The sequence below is a fragment of the Leiobunum rupestre genome, chromosome 5 (assembly GCF_980474605.1).
Source record: "Leiobunum rupestre chromosome 5, qqLeiRupe1.1.hap1, whole genome shotgun sequence".
NCBI lineage: Eukaryota > Metazoa > Arthropoda > Arachnida > Opiliones > Sclerosomatidae > Leiobunum > Leiobunum rupestre.
Window position 1 is genome coordinate 33,838,391 of NC_143388.1, and position 21,679 is coordinate 33,860,069.

At 33.1% G+C, this 21,679-nt stretch overlaps 1 protein-coding gene across 5 annotated transcripts in view; it reads left to right on the forward strand.

Moving 5' to 3' along the window:
- LOC149944231 (uncharacterized) overlaps positions 1-21,679 on the forward strand; it is an 80,520-nt gene that overhangs the window by 10,476 nt on the left and 48,365 nt on the right. The window lies entirely within an intron of this gene.

Here is a 21,679-nt window from a genome sequence, read left to right on the forward strand (position 1 = left end):
TTTTATCATCCTTCGCACAGTCCATAGGTGGTTTCTTATAACTTAACTTATCGTACAAATTTGTAGGCACTGGTTAGACCTTCGGCGATTTTTGATGTTAAAATTCCGTACGACTCCTTGTTATCCAAATTTACAAGAATCGGTGTATTTTTCTAAAATCTTTGCTACTGTTAGTTTATATTCACTCTCAAATAGGGACTTATTTTTAGCTGGTTCTCTACAGTTTTATTCAATCGAATAATCTTGGTCATTTTTCATTGCCTTTACTGAATATTTTTGGAAATTTATAAGCTTATAAAGTATCTACCATTTGACGATGGCGTCGAAGGTACGAGCAACCGTCGCCGCTCGGTCTATCAGACTACTACTTTAGTACTTTATCCAAAGAATTTGAAAATTAATAAGCCGAATCGATTGTTTAAATTCCAAGGCCCCTCTTGCAAATTTCATATCGACGTTCATTATTTTAGGCCATTTCTCACCGTAGACCGCTCATCTTGGGCTAAAATGAAATCGGCGTACCGTACAGGGCTATTTAATGTCACTTCCACCAACGCCAAGAAAAGCTTGGTGAAAGATAACTCCTTCGCGTTCAGACTCCTCGAACTTAAACTCGGTCATAAGAAAGAACCATCTTTCCGAGGGTTCTTATTTCTGGAAAGAAATCTTACCTGGTACTACTGTCAAAGGCAAGACGACCCTCTTACTTCCAAGTGTTTAATAATAGAGCCGTTTGAACGGTCCATATTTTATCCGCCCGCGAAGTTGGCTTCCTTCCAAAACTATGTTTAATATACCGCCGCTTCAGCTGTGACCGCGTAAGCTTTATTCAAATGAGATGGTTGAGCTTGGTAGAAGTTTACCTTGTAGCGTTACGGAAGGGGTGGGCTGAGTCAACTCTACGTTCAACAAGCTGTTACCACCAGATAATGGGGTTTTTTGTAACGCAGATGCTTATCTGTAATTTTCTAGATACAAATTTTTCTCGGGGATTTGCAGTTGGTAAATCTACTGTCTTACCATAAATTGGTTCATTTTATTATTGAAATAAGGTTTGTACAAAATCCGTTAGGTGGCAGTGTCTTCCTTGGAATGTGCCGCGTTTTTTCCTAAACATTTAAATTGCAAGTTTAGCAACCACTGCCGCCTAGCGGATTTTTGGATAGCTTTAGCAGCTTTTTCGGAGATCTTAGCATCTAGTTCATTCGAAAAAATTTATTTGCTCATTTGGAATAACGTTTTTCCCCCAAATCGTTTACCATATGCTTTTACATAAAACCAATACCAAAATTATATTTTAAATTTTTACCACTAACATAAAACAGTTACTTGGAAAACCTGCAATAGAGCGTTGTCGTCTGAAACCCTGCGACGTCACCATTGTAATTTGCCTATTGATAAAAAACGGTAACTGTCATGGCGGCCACTATTAACACTACAGCTGTGACGTTACAAGTTTTCAAAATCGTATCAGACGACTAAACTCTATTCCTGGAAAAGTCCGGGAATTTGAAAATGGGTATAAAAATCAGGAAAATGTCAGGGAATTTAATTTCGGGTTGAAAATAAGAAACTTTTACTAGAATATAGGTTAAAAAATACAAAATCTTGGCGCAAGATAAGTCAGGGAAAATCTCCGGAGATGGTCAGGGAACGTGATTGGGAAAAAACTGGCAAACCTGTCTAAATTAGACTTAAATCCTTAATAAAAATAAATGCTTTATTACTGACTTCTGAAACTTCTATCTAATACTAATGCGTTAAGAAAATAAATCCGATAAATACGACATTAGAAATTTCTTTATCTTTTATTAAGTTTTTATAAAATTCATTAAAAATGTATGTTCCAAAACTAAGAGGCTTATTTATTCGCTTTTTTATGACGTAACGTTGTTTTATATTATACAAGTTAATATAAAACGTGTAGAGGAAACTTATATACGTAGCTTTATTGTGTATAATTTAATCTCGTACAAGTTTCCCCTACACGTTTTCAAAAAAATGGCTTAACCCTTCTACTAACGCATTTTCGGTCACTTAGGTCAAATACAAGTGTTTACTTAATAATAATCGGTATTGAATAATTTTTCCCGAAAGTTGCTAGCCGTTTAAAACTTTCAGAACGCTCTGGGGTCGCCTCGGAGCACTCTGGAACATGAAATGTCACTCGAGAGCGTAAAAGGAAAACTCCATTATATAAATTTCCCTGTTTTGAGACGCGAGCCTTCGGGGATAAATGAGTTAAGTATCCTGCGGTGGGGAGATTTAAAAATCATAAATTTTGGAGGGTATGGGGACCTCCTTCCCTATCAGCCAAGTCCAACCCGAAAGTTTAACGAAGCCCGTGTTTTTCCCCTCGCGGCGGCATTTTATCTTTGATAAATCTACCCGCATTGTTTAAGCACATTTGCATAATTCCGTTAGTTTTTAAGAGGAAGGAGAATATATTTTTAAACGTTGATTTATATCTCCTTAGCTTTCTCTTTCGAAATACGACCGTTATTAAAAGGATGAATTTCGTATTGTTTCCTTGTATTTACAAATAAAGGATTAGACAAAGAACGTTCAGAAGATACAATTAGCTTTGGAATAAATACTTCCCTCTTTAGAGCTATTTATAAATGACCATAAAAAGTAACTTTTAACTCGTCTTTTAGTTTGAGAGGCGAATCATTGATGCATTTTATGGGAAGCCTTTGAAAAAATACCTCCAATGGTGTATGGTTAAAATGGTAGTTGCCAATTAAGCGTCAAATTCAATGGTTAGTATTATCACGCGTCGTATATCCATCGTCTAATTTTATTCGGACCATTTTACGCCGTATTATGTTACTTTGAAACAATGGTTTTTGTCACGAGTCGCTTCCAGTTTTTGGTACGCTTTATTTTGCTCGCGCTGTTGGGTCGAATTAGCGGCAGGCGACGTTGTCGATTCATTGGGCGGCTGATTCCGGATGGCGATAACCAGATCTGAATTTGGATAACGCTATTGTTGTGTTCACACGTTGCTTTCACGCTACGAACCTCGTTCCCCTCCCCCCTGTTTAAAAAATATATAAAACATTACACGTTATTTTGACTCTAGCCCCATCCATTTATTTTTTTGATACATTTCCGGCAAAATGTCACCAGCTGTTTGACACGTAGATAGCAAAACCAGTATCTGTTGTTTCGACAAACGATATTTTTTTATGTTATTTCGAAATCCATGTTACGTTCGACCACTACCAAAGGCGGGGATCTGTGTGCAATATTGTTGGATTAGAATTAGGTGAAATTTATTGTCTGCCACTAATACGAAGTGCTTGAAAGGGCTTGTAAAAATTTGTATTTTCTTACCAATATTTTCCCACTTAAAATTTTTATTTAAAGTACGTCAACCACCGTCATTCTTAATAGCATTCGTTTCTACTTTAAAAACAGGGTTGCCACACATCAGGGAACTTAAAATGGGCCTAAAAAGTCGGGGAATTTTAAGAATTGTAAAAATTCAGGGAATTAAATTTTCTCTGGACACTTTTTGAAGGTAATTTTACTCTAGATCTATGACAAATTCTATGATTATTATTTAGTTCTTTGAAAGTTTGCATAACTTTTTCAACATTGTAACTAGGAGCAACAAACACAAGGAGAACGCGGCTAGCCTTTAAACACGCTAACGAAGGGTTGTGTACGAATTTCATTGGACGAGCGTCACGAGCCTTTACGCTGAACGTTTTACGGGTGGGGGGGGGGAAGACAATATCCGAATTTTCCCCTTCCGACGGCAGCAGGCGCTAAAGCGTCTAGCCAATGAAAAACGTACGCAAGAAAATCCACGACTTTTGACGGGTTGCGTTCTCCTTGTGTGGGGTGTTGTGTTTGTTGCTTCTAGGTTGCAATAACTTTTAAAAAATCACTGAAATATAAGTCCATTTCAATTTAACTTCTAATAAAAGTAAAATATAAAACAAAAATTTTGGCTTTTAAAACTCAGGGAAAATTTCTTAAAATGGTCAGGGAAATTTAATCTGAAATTTTTTTGGTAACCCTGAAAAAGGTCATGGCAACTCTGCTTTATAATATTTTACTACGGACTAAGAACTAATGATTGGACAGGAAACGGCTAATTAGTAATTTATCTACGTTAAAAAAACGGTTTTTAGTGTTTAAATCTGTTTTTTTTAAACACTGCTTAATTTTACTTTTAATCTATTTTTCGCTTTTGTTTAACCGTGCATGCATATTACTAATCAATTGAAAAGTTTTAGTTGTGGTTTCGTATTTTACAAGTCTCACCAGAACGAAGAACCAGTAGATAAAATAAGGTGAAATATATAGGATAATAGGATGAAGAAGGGTACACGACGAAATGTTTTCGGTTTATACTACATGAGAAAACCTAAGAAATTTATAGGAAGGTATTGAAAATATAGCAAATGTGGTTAGTTTTAGAAATGTAATCATTTCGGTAAGAAAATGTACAAACATTTTTAAATGATTTTTAGTTTAGTTTAATCCATGATTTTAAACCATGGTTTAAACCAGCCAACGCTGTTTAACCGTCTTAGGTAACATCGATTTTGAGCGTACAAAAGCGTTCTTTGTTAAGGGACAGAGTCTAGAACCAATGGGTATTTCCATAAAATAACGTGGCCTTGTTTACTTTTCTTCCTACTTCTACAATTCTTCCTCGGCTCTCCCACTAAAAAGAGCTAATGCATTCGGCCATATGCTTGACTGTACTATCTCAAGAACATGTTGGTCAGTCGTAGAGAATTTATGATGGGGCGCACATTAAGCATATAGAAATCCTTATTTTTATTTCGAGTTCCCTAAAGAACCCTGAATTCTGAATTTGATCCCTTAAAGTACGCTATTTCCAATAAATCCTGGGAAAAGCATAACATATTTTTATAGTTTCTTCAACGATAGTCTTAGATCATTATAGTTTACAAAGTGGATAAAACTAATTCAGCTTTTGGGATAACTGAAATTCAAATTTTACTTTTTTTGTATAATTTAGTTCAAATAAAGATCCTCATTTTTAAAAAAAATGTAGAAAAATGTGGTTCCTACTTGAAACTATTGTTAACGCGAAAATTTCTTTTTTCCCCGAATTATTTTGGATTAGGTGGTATACTGGAATTTGTACAAAATTTTGCTTAAAAATATTTGTGACTATTAGAAATTCACTCCTCCAAGTCCTGGTTATTTCTTAAAATATTTAAAACCCACTTTAGTTATAACCGGGATAATAATTTTGTTTGTTTCGCCTAGTTAAATTGACTAACAATAGAACTAGTAAATATTATTATTATGTAAATTATCGGTTCAAAGTGGGAACATTAGCAGCTTTAATGAGGCATTTCGGCCAATAGCGCAACGCGAATGTTATCCTCGATGTTTTTAAATTTAAATAATATTTTTCGCCGTGGTGGTTCGAACCGGACATGGTCGATTTTGGGAAGACCGGTTAGGAGTAGGAAAGCAGTCACCGTCGTGCGAAACTATTGGCCAGGGAAGAGAATGACCATCGCGTCGAGGTCATCACCCTCCTCGGTTGAAAGCGTCCCTCTATTATGTCCGCGGTAGATGACATCCGCCCATCATTTGGGACGCCTTTACCAGACTTTTTCCTCCAGCAAATCACTCAAAAAAATAAACAGCCTTGTCTATAACGCACCTGTCCCAGACGAAGTGCGCCGTCACTGGGAACCACTGTCAAAGCCTCTATTACTCTGTCGCGTCCATTTCTCTTAGTCTCGGGTAACGTGTTCGTTCTGGGAATTTGAAATATTAAGAGACCCGTTTTAAACTTTACGCGCGAAGTATTGGAAGTTTCATACCTATGAAACATACGTTACACAGGTGGTCCAGTTATCTTATAATTCCTACAAAATCTTGGAAATGTCCTATAAAATCCTCTATTCTTCAATTTCTTGAAATGTCCTATAAAATTCTCTATTGTTCAATTTCTTGAAATGTCCTATAAAATTCTCTATTGTTCAATTTCTTGAAATGTCCTATAAAATCCTCTATTCTTCAATTTCTTGAAATGTCCTATAAAATTCTCTATTGTTCAATTTCTTGAAATGTCCTATAAAATTCTCTATTGTTCAATTTCTTGAAATGTCCTATAAAATCCTCTATTCTTCAATTTCTTGAAATGTCCTATAAAATCCTCTATTCTTCAATTTCTTGAAATGTCCTGTAAAATCCTCTTCTGTTTCTGGAAATGTCCTGTAAAATCCTCTTCGATTTCTGGAAATGTCCTATAAAATCCTCTATCCTTCGATTTCTTGAAATGTCCTATAAAATCCTATAAGTTTGAGTTAGTACAAGTTTCTGAATTTCTTAAAAATCGTATCTATGTATAAATTTTCCCATTCAAGTTTTTAAAAACACTGTCACTATTGCGTTTTTAACCGGAAATTTGCCCTATAACATCCTACGTTTGATAAATTTTAGTCCCATAAATTACTTTTTGTGTCATGTATAATCATATAAATTGATAAAAAATAATGATATTTCGCGCATAAATTGATTCCTTGGTTACAGACGGATGGTACTGTATGTCTACCGCTTGAATGGTGTTAGATTATTTGCTATTCAGTTGAATCCCGAATCATATATAATAGCTTCATATATAAATTTCGATATTAAAATTTCTTGGAAAAATAATGGTTGTTAAAAACAATGATTTAAATATTATTAAATAATAAAATAAAATATTGAATGTCTTTTTTTCTGGGTAGTTAGAATAGTCTCTGCTTCAATGATTTTATAAAAAATATTTACACAACAGTTTTGGTCGCAAAGGGTTAATTAAAACAATTTGAATTTAAAACGGACAAGAAAAGACTTTACATGCCTATAAAAATAAGAAAATGATTATCATTAAATAAAATCAATTGATTTAAATAGATAACCAAAAACCGTGACCAAAAATGTAAATAAAGTCAATAGAATTTTCAGTTGATTTTAAGGTTATCTGATTTAAATCAAATAATTTTTAAAAACAAATCATATATTTTAATTACCCATTACACTTCAATATATTTTACAAAAGTATTGTCAGAGCAACTTAACTTAAATTTGGTTTTAGTTAGAAATAAATTTAATAAAACAATACATTTTACGTTACTACTACAACCCGGGTTGATAGATACAAACTTTCATACAAAATAAACAATTCCACTCGTCAAATTATAATGTTGAAACGTTATAGAAGCACGAACGGTAATAATATTGCGCTAGGTTGAATCAGTTAATTGCCAGCAGCGAAATAGATGACAGGATCAACCCGCCGGCGTAACTATCCGCTTTTGCACATTAGCCGACGCACTCCCATCTGAGGAACGGTCATTCGAATGCCTCGAGGCGAAAATTATTACGCTTTAATTTACTTCTGAGTTCTGAACTCTTCCTTTGAGTACCCTTGATTCCCTCCTATTTAAGAAGTCTCCTTGGAATATTTGATACGTTAATGAATTTCCTAGCGTATGAAATATTAACCGGTCCATGACCTTCCTCCGTCCCCTGTTCCCCGGAGAACAAAAACTTCTATTGTCGGGGCTTGGCGTCTACAGGCGTACGAGGATTTCGGAAAGAAACTGTGAAAGAAATTTCAATGGCTTCGTACGGGGGCCCCATCCATTAAAATGTTTATATCCGTTGCTCTCGACTCGTACCAGAGAGGGTGAAAGGTGTTTGCACTTATGGCGGGCTACTGTTGGGTCAGCTAGAGCTCGCGAAGAGGCCTAGACAGTCCAGATATACAAATATATTTTCGTGGTGGCTAAGAAATATTTTATTTCAAACTAATGAGATTTTTTGTAAAGTTTAGTAATTTCTAATTTTTTTTAATTTCGCCCATTTTGATCTATTAATTGGAATTTTGATTATTGTTCAACAAATTGGCAATTTTTTTTCAAATACACCAATTTATTCAGATTTTTCACAAATAATCTATTTTAATCAATTCCTATCAAATATAATCGTTTTTGATCAAATTTACTGTTTTTCATCAAATTTTATTTTTATTAATTTTTTCAATTTTGAAAAAATAATTTATTTCAAACAATTTCGAAATATTTTTTCAATGTTTGTACTATTTAAAATTTTCTCTCACATTTTTCCAATTTTAGCCATTTTGTTTTTTTTTCATCCATTTTGTTCAAATTGATCAAACGTTGAACAATTTTGATTTTTTTCGTCATTTTTTATCTATTTTTTCTATTTTTGGCTTTTTAAAAATTTTGAAATTTGTTAACATTTTTCACAGCGATCGGTCACAATCCCATGTTATTTACAATGGCAAAATTTCCATTTTGTGTCGTCAAAAACCTTTTTCGTTGCCCATTCAATAAATTCCCTTTAGGATTTTTCACAAAATCGGTGGGTTACACTTCGGGATATCAGTTAAATTGCTAGATTTAGCTATACGATAAATTCCTATACAAAGTCATTCTAGTCTATACTTTAGTTATTGTTAACATGGTAAGTTGCTAGTATTATTTATTTCTGTTAGTATTTAGGTAATAATGCAAAGATACGGTTACTCTGTGAAATACATTATCCGAAGTTTCGATTTGCGCCGGGTACGTGACCTAACGTTTAAATATTGAACCGAATCTAATTAATTTAGACTGGGAAAGGTTAAATAACCCGTAGAACCGGAGTTTAGCCCCAGCGCCAAAACTCGTCAAATTAATCCTCGTTCCTCAATTGAAATAATGAATTCTCAGAGTGTTCGAACTATTCTTTTAATAGCGGGGTTTAACGTGGGAGCAACTAGCGACCTTTGACCCGGCGCGCTATCTTTTTTTAGAATGGTTTGGATCATTTCATCGGGATGTATCGAAATACCCCTAATCGACCCTAATCGAAAAACGCATTAAATCCGTTTAGGAACCTTTTATTTCGGTGCCAACGAAACTCACCCTATATTTATTACCCATTTGCTAGACACGCCACGTTCGAATAATGCCTTCCGATATACTGGTTGGTTAAATTGAATATATTGATTTTTTTGCCTACTTTCGGGGGTAATATGACAAATTAAATAGAACTCGCGCTAAATTGAAATCCCAAATCAGGAAATTATTTTATTGCGTCACTAAATCAGATGGAATTACAAGCTCAATTTATATCTCGTGATTTCTATAAGAACAAAATCACGATATATTTGATTTCAAAAATAACATTTGATTACGCTTGATTTAGTCAAGAATAAAATCACGATATATTTGATTTCAAAAATCACATTTGATTACGCTTGATTTAGTCAAGAATAAAATCACGATATATTTGATTTCAAAAATCACATTTGATTACGCTTGATTTAGTCAAGAATAAAATAGCGAAATATAGGATTTCAAAATAGCATTTCAATTTGATATCACAGGATTTTCCCAAAAACAAAATAACCAAATCATATTTGCTTTAAAAAGCACATCAGTTTTCCCAAGATTTCCACATAAACCAAATCAACATCAGATTTGATTTAATAAGTTCCCCTAAACAAAATCTCAGAAACGCATTTGATTTCGCATGATTTCCCCCTGAACAAAATCGCGAAATCATGATTTCAATTTTATCTCACATGATTTCCCTGTGAACCAAATCACGAAATCATATTTGATTTCAAATCACTTTTGTCAGGGTTGCCACGGTACCTGGAAAACCTGGAATTCCTTGAAAAGTCAGGGAATTTGAATATGGGTTTAAAAATCAGGGAATTTAATTTCGGTTGCAAATAAAAAAACTTCTACTAAAATATAGGTTAAAAAATACAAATTCTTGGCACAAAATAAGTTACGAAAAATCTTCGGAGATGGTCAGGGAAAACCTGGTAAAGTCATGGAATTTGATTGTGAAAAAACTGTGGCAACCCTGTTTGAGTTCACATGATTTCCCCATAAACCAAATCAGCACCATTTTTTATTTCAAAATCACATTATCCATAATTTCCCTTGAACAAAGTCATATTTGATTTCATATAATTTATCCGTGAATCAAATCGCCATCATATTTGATTTCACACGATGCTCTCACGAAATATAATTTTAGATTTCGACAAATCGTACTCTAAAGGGGGGAAATATTTGACCCCTCGATTCTGACAAATTATTTGAAAAACAAGGTCATTTCAGAACGTATACACGTCTTTAGGACGCTTCTAAAACCACTTTTAACGACGGCTTTGTTTTATACTTCACTATTTTTATCTCTTAACCTACCCTTTGGTTTTTTTTAAAGCGCGTACTTGTCGCGTCACCTAACGTTACGTTTAAAGTCGGGAGAACCCATCGCGTCTTTCCGTATAAAATATCAGGTAATGCGGAGTTTAAAACCCATCAAAACATCCATTAGATTTTTACGATTTTAGATGAAGCGAAGTTGATAAAAGCCCACGCGACTTCTATCGGGGATGGTCGCATTCACACACAGATATTTTCGATATTTCATCTCATCAAATTGGATTTTACCTTGTCATTGTTACAAGGCTATCTGATTTAAAAATACTATTTTTTCTTATATTATCCGTATCTTTCGTACTTTACCCGTTTTAGTTTCGTGTTTTGATATAGATGACAATCTAAAACTACCAAATAAGAAAGCAACAAAATTACATCAGATTGAAGAAAATAATTATTTGCATCCTTCAGAAATCGTCGTCCTTTCAACCAATCATTAAAACAAATTCCCTTTAAATTTCACTAACATTGTAAGTAGGAGTTACCCTATTATTTTCAAAAAAATCTATCCTATAAATAGACCACTCATTTGATATTTTCCCTATAAAATATTTTGAGCTACACTGTGGTGACCATGCTATTTCATATGGGTGATTTATATCGAATGATTTATTTATGAAAACGTACAAAGGAAGCTTGTGTATTAATGCAAATTCAAAGGAAACTGAATTACAGATAGTAATTAAATTTAATTAAGATTAATATTCATTTTATATTACATGGCCGTTGCACGCAAATTATCAATCTGTTGATAATAGGGAGCATAAAATCTTACAAAATTAAAATTAAAAATCAATGTTAATCAAATAAATCAAACAATCAAAGTCCCTTTTGAAAATCAAATTAGAAAGTCCGTTTTAAAGAAATCAAATAAAGTAAAAAATTACCTTTAAATAAATGAATAAAAATAAAAATCCAATTTAATTAAATCAATTAAAATAAAAAATCCCATATAAATTAAATCAATTAAAATACAAAATTCTATTTAAATTAAATCAATTAAAATACAAAATTCCATTTAAATTAAATCAATTAAAATACAAAATTCCATTTAAATTAAATCAATTAAAATACAAAATTCCATTAAAATTAATCAATTAAAATACAAAATTCCGTTTAAATAAATTAATCAATTAAAATACAAAATTCCATTTAAATAAATTAATCAATTAAAATACAAAATTCCATTTAAATAAATTAATCAATTAAAATACAAAATTCCATTTAAATAAATTAATCAATTAAAATACAAAATTCCATTTAAATAAATTAATGAATTAAAATACAAAATTCCGTTTAAATAAATTAATGAATTAAAATACAAAATTCCGTTTAAATAAATTAATGAATTAAAATACAAAATTCCATTTAAATAAATGAAATAAAATAAAATAAAAGATCAGCTTTAAATGAAAGAAATATAGCACGCGAATTTCGAGAATATATTTTGTTGAACGTGTGCAAACAGATCCGCGGTTATCAGTTTGGCATTATGTTTTAATTCTCTGTTCGATAACGGAATTCTCGTCGCCCACATTGTGCCGGCTGGAGTGTCATGTACGTTAAACGTGATAGATTCCTCGCGGATTCCCGCTTTGTTCTTCCGTGGCCGTGTCGTAACCCGAGAGCCTAGTCGCTCCCTCTCAACAACAGCCAACTCCGAAAATCAATTTGCCCGCTATCCTGTTGGAGATTTTTAATTGGCGATAACAGATTTCTGCCCACGTGGACTGCCTTGTTTTTATACAAAGGTTTCTTCACCATTGTTGATAAATTCGCGGTTCGTGAACGTAAAGAGGTGTATTTTGTTCTACAAATTGATGGATTTGGATTAAGCATTTCGTAATGAATTAGGGTATGTTTGAAAATAGACCAAATATTTAAATTGATTTTCTTAAATTCTTTACGGTATTTTAAATTTATGATAATATCAAAATAGTTTCTAAAACAATTACCATGTTTAAGTGACCGAGTTCATACAATCTTGGAAATATCACGGAATTAGATTGTTGACAGAAAAGTCAGGGATATATCAAGGAAATTATTTTGTAGAAATTAGGGAAATTTATGAGGATTCAAAATTTTTTACTCTTTTAAGTTTTTATTAAAGATTTGATTTGATTTTATAATTTATAATATGGAACTAATTTAATGTCAATCATGAAATGAGTAACTGTTTAGTTTTAATTGAGGTTCTCTAGCACCTGGAAAAATAAACGAGATACCTGTGAGAAATTAACTCTGAATAATTAACAATTTAATGGAATAATATGAAATTGAATATTAGTAGGCGTTAATTATTACAAGAAAAAGTAATTTTAATTTATTTAAAATGAATAAAATAAAACACTTAAAAGAAATTTATTTATAGTTTATTTAGTGTCAGTTAATAGAAAACACTTCAAATTTTGTGTATCCAAAAATGTATCTAGGCCTATTAATTTTCCACAGTTTTAAAGTAAACACTGAAACTCATTGCTATCCTCATGTCTTAGGCGAATTATTTAAATTTTGTACGTTTACTTAAAAAATAATTTTAAATACGACATTTATTGTCTATTAGGTTAACGAACTTTACGTTTGTTTAAATGTAAAAACGGGTAATTTATGCAAAAATATATTAAAATTATATGTATCATTTCACGCCTAAAATCATTTCCAGGAAGCAGACCGTATCATTCTCCAAAATACCATAAATCAAAAGTTATTCAAAGATTTCGTTTATTATTACTCTTAGCCGTAAAAATCGTAAATTTAAATCAACGCGGAAATGAAACCATAGGGGCCATTATCAACGTTTTTAACAAGAACGAATCTTTTGAGAAACCATCTTCGGGAATAACCAGAGATACCTAGCTTTCAGTTTTTTTCGTACATTGTGCAATATTTACCAGTGCGTAAACACTACGATAGTAAATTTTATTATTATTTTTTCCTCTCAAAACTTTACCGTTACGCTGAATTAGAAAACTTCTAATAGGCCTATAGAAATTGAGTTTTTAGTCCAAATAATAACGTATTTTTCAAACAGGGGAGGGGGTGGAATTCGAAAGCATCCCCGTCCGAACTCATATTTCCTAATTGATGTGGGCTTTCAACGCCGTACGGGTAGAAATAATTTTATCGCAACCTGCTGAAAATAATCCGAAATTGTAGTCCACACCTGTTATTTGATCGCGGAATCGCGTACCGTCGACTGTACCATCTCCCTTCCTTCGACGGTAGTGTCGAGTTACGTCACGCGGACGTTTTGGCGAGGTATATGTGGGATTATGTAGGTCTACATTTTCATTCTTTGGCCCGATGATGCGCTCGAGTTTCCGTTCCGCGCAGGCGCGTGGTTGGCTCCCCCTGGCGTGCGATACGAATATAGACTGAGCTCGCTACTTGCCGAGCGCCGAGGAAAGAAAATTTTTATAAATTTTGTACCGCGCGCACATTGCGAATAACAGTCGGTTCGAGTGGTGTGCAGCTGGTGATTTGTACCCTGTGACCCGTTTAGGGTGCTCTATTGTGATTTGCTTTACTTTTTGGATTAATTTGAGGATTAATGTATGGTTGAAGGTAGGAATAGTGCTTTTTTTTTCATTTTATCGCGTGGCTTGAAGTTGAGTCAAAAAGATGGGATTTTCCTAGGATTAAGTTTCTACGTAAAAGTCGTGTAATATTGACAGTTTAGGCTTTCTATTAAATATTTGTCACACTTGAATTTCGGGTTAAATTGGCTGTTTGACTGTCGACTGAGCTTTGGTCGAGGAAGTTAACCACTTCGAAAAAACATTTACACCAAATTTCTGATTTCAAAATATTTTCGATATTTCTTAAATATTTCCAATATTTATAAATTTCCAGATATATCGAAAATATTTTCGATATTTCTTAAATATTTCCAATATCTATAAATTTCCAGATATATCGAAAATATTTCCGTTGGTTTCTCTAGATTTCCAATATTTCTTTCGATTTAAATTCAGAAATATCTGGATTTACAATATTATCTATCAGGGTTGCCACACATCAGGGAAAAGTCAGGGAATTTAAAAATGGGCCTAAAAAGTCAGGGAATTTTAAGAATTGGTAAAAATTCAGGGAAAAGTCAGGGAATTCAATTTTATCTTGGCACTTTTTGAAGGTAATTTAAATCTGACAAATTCCAAGATTATCATTTGTTTCCTTGAATGTTTGGCTAATTTTTTCAACATTGCAATAACCTTTTTACTGAAATATAAGTCCTTCTAAATTTATTAACTTCTGATAAAAGTAAGATATAAAAGAAAAATTTGGGCCTTAATAAGTCAGGGAAAATCTCTTAAAATGGTCAGGGAATAGTCAGGGAATTTTAATCTGAAAATTTTGTGGCAACCCTGTCTTTATTTCTTGTGGATTTCTAGATTTCCGAAAATAATTATTTCGATTTCTCACACCAGATTTCTTAAGTGGCTAGCGCCTCGGCTTTGGTATTTAGACGTTTCAAATTTAAATAGCAGACCGTGCGGACAAATATTTCCTTAAATATATTTTCTTTAAAAGGTTTCATATTCAAGTGGTACATTTAAAAATTCTAGGGTTGCCACACTACCTGAGAATGTCAGGGAACTGGGTCCAAAATTAGGAAAATTAAAAAATTCGTCTTTATTGAAAATATAGGTTAAAAAATACAAAAAGAGTCCGGGAAAATCTCCGGAGATTGTCAGGGAATTTAAATCTGAAAAAAAAACTGGCAACCCTTCATTCGCCTGATGCTCAAATGAAATCCATAATTTTATTATAAATTTCTTCGTAAGACTTCAGAATGCAGTACGTACAGTCGTAATACGTGTAACTTTATTATAAAGAATACGAATATTTCAGGTTGAATTTCTTGAAACTTTTAATTTTACGCCCAAGGATAATACAATAGAAAGCTTCAGTAGCTTTAGGAAAAAACGTATAACGGGAAAATTATCCAGAAAAATACGTTTGTACGCGTATTTGCGTATCGGGGGTGGAGTATTAAGGGGGAAGAATACAGTAAAAGCCTCTTTTTCGTTCAAGCTTAACGTTTTTGTTTTACCAATTACATAATTGAATTAAATTTTTCTTATTAGGCTGAACCTTCCTCTAGTGCTTAAAATAATTTTGATAATTCTAATATTAATAGTTAACGAGATATAAGGTCCTAACTAAAGGGTAGTTTGGGCGCTTGCCCAACTTGTTTAGCTCCGGGGGTCCGAATTAAAACGTAATAACTTAATTGCTTTTAAATTAAAAATTGTAAAACTTATATTAGTCACTAAACAAGAGGCTGTTCTACACTTAAATATTAATTTTAAAAGTTAAAATACAAAATTAAAAGAGTTCAGCTTGAAATAGCGCGAAAGTAGACAATGGCCACTGCAGTCTTCCCCCTTAAGTAGCTTAGGATTTTCATATCAACGATTTTGATAAGAAACTGAAATTGGTAATTTTAATAACTTCCGGGGATGTCGGAAGAGGTTCAGTTGGCCTATTATTCTGGCGTGGTGTTTTCTCCATTATAAACGCGATTGTCTTGAGAGGGAAGAATGGGCTTTCGAGGGTGTGACGGTACTAATGTTTTCGCAGCAGGGGTCCTCTTTCCACGGCCCCCCTCCGCTAAAAGGTGATACGCGGTACTCTTGTCTCTTTCGAATGCCCTCTCCCTAACCTTGGCCCATACATTCCTTACGAAATATTTAAATTTCCAAGAATTTTGTTTTGTGAGATTTTATTTCTGTTTTTTTTTTGATTGAACGACGACGTCTAAGGACGAATATATTAAGAAATTTCTATATTCGACCGGGTTGCCACTCGTCACGGAAACCATGGAATTTAAAAATGGGCCTATAAAGTCGGGGAATTTTAAGAATTTGTAAAACGTCAGGAAAAAGTGAAGGAATTAAATTTTCTTTTAACACTTTTTGAAGGTAATTTTACTCTAGATCTATAACAAATTAAATTATTATCATTTATTTCCTTGAAAGTTTGTCTAATTTTTTCGACATTGACTTGTATTTCAGTAAAAAGGTTATTGCAATTTAAACATATCAACTTCTAATAAAAGTAAATAATAATATAAAATAAAAATTTTGGCCTTAAAAAAGTCTAAAACTTTTGTGGCAACCCTGTTCGATTACTTAAATAATGCTAAAAAAGTTGACAGTTGTAAAAGTATGTTTTATTAATTTAGGATTGAACAATTTAACGTTATCTTTGAATTTCAATTTAACGTTAAAATTCATATTAAAGATGGATTTAAATATTTTAAAGCTAGCTTCGACGTTGGGAAATAATTATTTTGGTAATCAATCAATTAGCTTAGTTTATTATTATTATCATTATACCGAAATAAAAATCATAAAATGATTAATAAGTATAAAAGTGTTAATTACATATAAATTTTTCTATTTTATTAACAATACGTTACGTAAAATAAACAAACTTTTTCTATTTATCTTAGAAAAATTACCAAAATATTCTTAACATTCAACTACATAAAAAAAAGCCAAAGGTGAAAAAATAAATCATTTTAATATTCGCAAAAATCTGAGTTAAATTGCTACCTGTGTATGGCTTACGTGGAATATTAATGCATCGTCTGACAACGGTACGCGCGTAATACGCTTTCAACACGACGTTATAGCGTTTACTATCGTACATTCATAAATAATAACCTTTCTCTTGTTGTTGGGTAATTGACGGCTTATTAGTCTCCGAAGGCGGTTAAGCCTCAGCCCGTTTTGCGTCGTCTGCTTCATAAATAATACATTTTTTGGGGTGCTGAGAAAGCTCTAATGGTTGTCGGCCACGTTAATGACCCTTTCATTATCAAGGAAACCACGCCCACAGTACAGTTCCCACTCACGTCGCTACGAGTCGCCACTGGCAACGCCAATAAATATACGGCGACCGTTACAAAAACCCCGTCACTAATTAACCCCAAGGACAATACACGAATTAATCCGCTCACAACGAAGTCCGTTTAGAAATTTTTTACAATTTTAAGCCTGGTTTCAATGCCCCTTTATTTTTAAACACTTAAATGCGGGTGTGGGTTGGGAATTTAGCCACTAAGGGGTATCTAGTATTTCCCCCCATCATTAGTACGAAACTTAGTACTCCAAACAATGCCGGTTTATTATTAATAATTAAAAATAATCAACGGTGATGACTGTAGGTGGATTTAATGTCAACGCTATATTAATATATGGGACACTTTAGTTTATTGACCTATTTTGGAAATACTGTCGCGGTTTGTTGTGTTGGCGCAAACTGTACCGGTTTACTAACTTTCGCGGGAATTGTTTGGTAATTGTTTGGTAAGGGTGAAAAACAAATTGACTAGAAATATTTTTACTTCTTATGCAATCGTAAGATAATTTTGGGATATATTTTGATGTAAATTGCTCTCTCCCACTCGAAAAATGACGATTTTGACTTCCGTAATTTTCTATTGCTTAATCCCTTCATTGCGTCACTTCTTATCTTTGAAACAAGTTTTTGAAAATATGTGGGGTTATAAAGGAAAAATAATGGTATAAATGTTGTTTGGTGAAAGTGAGGTAAACATATTTCATTGAAGTTCGTAGGAACGTTTATTCTGGGTTAAACCAAATGTTAATTATTTTATTTTAAATAGAATCTGAGAAATCAAACTGATTTAAATCGGACAACCCGGTGTTGGAACAAATATTTTTAGGTTTTATAATTAAGCTTATCAGTTTATGTAGATAATATTATTTACTTTTTGTCCTATATTACTATTTAATTTCCACTTCCACCTTTAATATTCACCGAAAGTTTGAAAATATATCATAGTATAGCTTTTAAAATTGAGTCATTTTAGCGTTTAAAAAATTGAAATATTTCACTTAATTTCTTAATCTTCTAAATAAATATGGATTTTTACATTTAATTATTATTTAACGTATTATGTCGTACGTAGTAAAAATTTAAAGTTCCAATAGTTTTCTTTAAAAATTAAACATTTAGTTTAAATTATTGTGTAAATAATTAAATATTGTTTCCTAAGCAATAGTTTAACGTAAGTTTGTCGTTTGTAGTACAAATATCACGTAAAGGTATAAATAATACTTCAAAAATTAAAATATTTAAATTAGAGTTGTTAATTTTTCGGAAAATTAAATGCGGAAAATGTTCCGCAAATTGGAAAATTAAAATTAGAAACATTTATTACTTTTCCAGGGTTGTTATTCTAGACTAGTCCAGAGGTTTAGTTTTACTTTTGGATTCGACAAATTGAGGCGAAATTTTAATTGGCGAACAATATTATTAGTAAACCTTTTTTTTACGGAAAATGTGGAACATAGGTGGCCTAGGTAATTTTTCACCGATAATTTTCTGACTTACAACTCTAAATTAAATGATTACGTAAATAATTAAATATTTTTTCCTAAGCAACAATTCGACATAACTTTATCGTTTGTAGTACAAATATCACGTTAAGTTTTAAAGGCAATTTAAAAAATATAATATTTCAATTAATATTAATGATATCTTTCCTAAGCAACAATTAAACGTAATATTATGTCGTATGCAGTAAAGTTCTAAAGGCTACTTAAAAAATTAAGATATTTCAATGAAATGAAATTATCTGCCAAATAAGTTAATATTAATGATTTGTTTCCTAAGCAACAATTGAACGTAATGTTATGTCGTATGTAGTAAAGTTCTAAAGGCAACTTCAAAAATTATTTAATTTAAATTATATTAAGTTATAAATTAATATTAATAATTTGTTTCCTAAGCAATAGTTCAACGTAATATTATGTCGTATGTAGTAATTGAAAAATGCGCTTGTCATTCGTGGAATTAATGTTTCGTTTGTGTGATTCGAATGGAAGGTGGGCCTTTGGCGTTCTCAAGTCTCATAGCGTACAGGCGCTAATCAAATAATTATAATGAGCGTTCACTATTTGTGCAATTCACGAATAAATTCTTGTACGTTACCCCTCTGAAATACCATTTTCCGTTTAACAAGTGTTTTCAGTGTAGAGGGAGATTTTTTTTTTTGGCTCCTGCCCGGGTTGTCGGTGGTTCCATGCTAAATTTGGATTGATCCCCTCTCCGCTAAAAGACGCGCTCGCCTGAAGTGATTCTTCACGATTTTCCTTCCATTGGGGAGTTTGTTTTTATTGGGTGGTCTCTCGGGCTCGTATGCTAATGAACCATTAACCTTCGTTGTCGTAATACGCGTGGTTTGGCTCGAGGTTCGTTAAATTTTATTTATTAATGTAGTTACGTACCGAATAAGGCAACTGCGCGTAATTTTTTATGATTATTTATTTAGCATATATTTCGCAATTGTTTAGGCACGTTTCCAAGCTCTGAAAACGCTTCTTCCCGGATCAAAGTGCGCTCTCCAGTCGCCCGTTTTTCTACGTGTAAAAGTACTATATTTTAAGACGACGTTGTTGTAGCTGTGCTATTGACTTTGTTTCGCGCCAAAATGTTGAACCTGACCTCTAGGAGCAACAAACACAACACCCCACACAAGGAGAACGCACCCCGTCAAAAGTGGTGGAATTTCTTGTGTACGTTTTGCATTGGCTAGACGCTTTAGCGCCTGCTGCCGTCGGAAGGGGAAAATTCGGAAATTGTCTTTCCCCCCCCCCCACCCGTAAAACGTTCAGCGTAAAGGCTCGTGACGCTCGTCCAATGAAATTCGGACACAACCCTTCGTTAGCGTGTTTAAAGGCTAGCTGCGTTCTCCTTGTGTTTGTTGCTCCTAGCTGACATTATGAACCAACATTTCCCGTATTTCCTATTTTTCCTATAATTTAACGTCCTTCTTTTATCTCCTACAATTCCCTTAAATTTTCTATCACACCCTCAAAAAGTCCTAGTTTTTAAAGATGCTTATTTCCAGCACTGTTCGCCAATATTTTTCGACTATTTCTATCGGTTATCAACTTTATTTTGAATGTTAATTAATTTTATCCTATTTTTTTCCCTTGTTCTCACAATTTTCTTCCTATAATTTCCTTTTCTCCCCAAATTTTCTTGAGGCTCGTTTGAAGTTTCTGATAAATTATGACTGGTAATGTCGCAAAGGCCTTATCGGGGTTCGTACATGACCTGGAAAAGTCAGGGAATTTATGTTTCCAAAAGGTCAAGGAAAAATCAGGGAATTTGAAAACTGTCCAAAAATGCAAGGGAATTTTATAATGACACCCAAAAAAAATCAGGCAAATAAATTTTTGAAAGATGATCAGGCAAATAAATTTTTGAAAGATGTATTAAAAAATCAGGCAAATAAATATTTTTCAAGATTTTACCTCATATACCATTCATTTATTTTACAAAAATGGTTAGGGAAAATGTGTCAATTTGGTCAGGGAAAACGTGGAAATGTCAGGGAATTTAATTCCGGAAATTTTGTACGAACCCTGCTTATGTACGTATTGAACTTGTTATTTCCAGCGCGTATTATTTCTGGCGTAACGAATAATTTCCATGGGAAAAATCCTTGGCTAAACGACGTACTAGAGTCTAGAATACGACCATCTCCAATTTGTCACTCTCCAAAAACGTGCTCCTCTCCTCCGTTCCCTCTTCAAACATAACGATGTCGCCTTTTGACCCTTTTCCGCCTCTTCTCTTCATGAAACAAACGCTTTTAATTCTTCCTCCGTATTAAACGCGTCTTCCTACTGAACAACCCTTAAAAAAATGCAAAAAATTGAGAAATATCCACTAATTTCCCGCAAGGTTACCCCTTAAAGTGTTAGCGAGACGCCCCGTTTGCCTGGTGCGCAGACCACCTACCCCAAGAGGGATATGTATCCGGGGCTGGACACAGGGTTTGGCACAAACAGGTTTTTGCCGGGACATGTGGGAGAAACTGGTAAAAACCGGAAAAAATTGGAAAGAACTGTTTTCAGACTAAATGAATCATTGATATATCTATTAAGTTAAAAATTTGGTCATTGTAAATAGGAGAGATGAAGAAAAGTGAATAGAATAGAAGAATATCACTGCTTTTATTATTTAGTTATTATTGAATTTTGCCACTAGATGTGGAAAAAACCATGGAAGTACGATTTTACACACGGCTTTTTAACAGGAAAACAATAGGTGCAAAAAACCGCGGTTTTCCACCCTTGGCAAAATGGTGCCAACCCTGGTTGGATATAAGGCACTAGTCACGGCATTTGACTACTAAAATTAATCGAAATCTGGGGCTCACTAGTCAAATTGACTATTTAAAAATTAACCTAAATTATTCCTAAATAATGACGAATATGGCGTATCATAAATTCATCATTCATCAATCCCATTTTGCTTAATAAACTCCTATTTTAATTCTGAGGGGTAAAGCAAAATGTTGCCGGTCCTTCTTGTTTTATACCCCCCATTGGTACCCCCCCCCTAGTCAGTGGCTACTATAATAATTTAAGATTGGAGGCTCACTAGTCAGG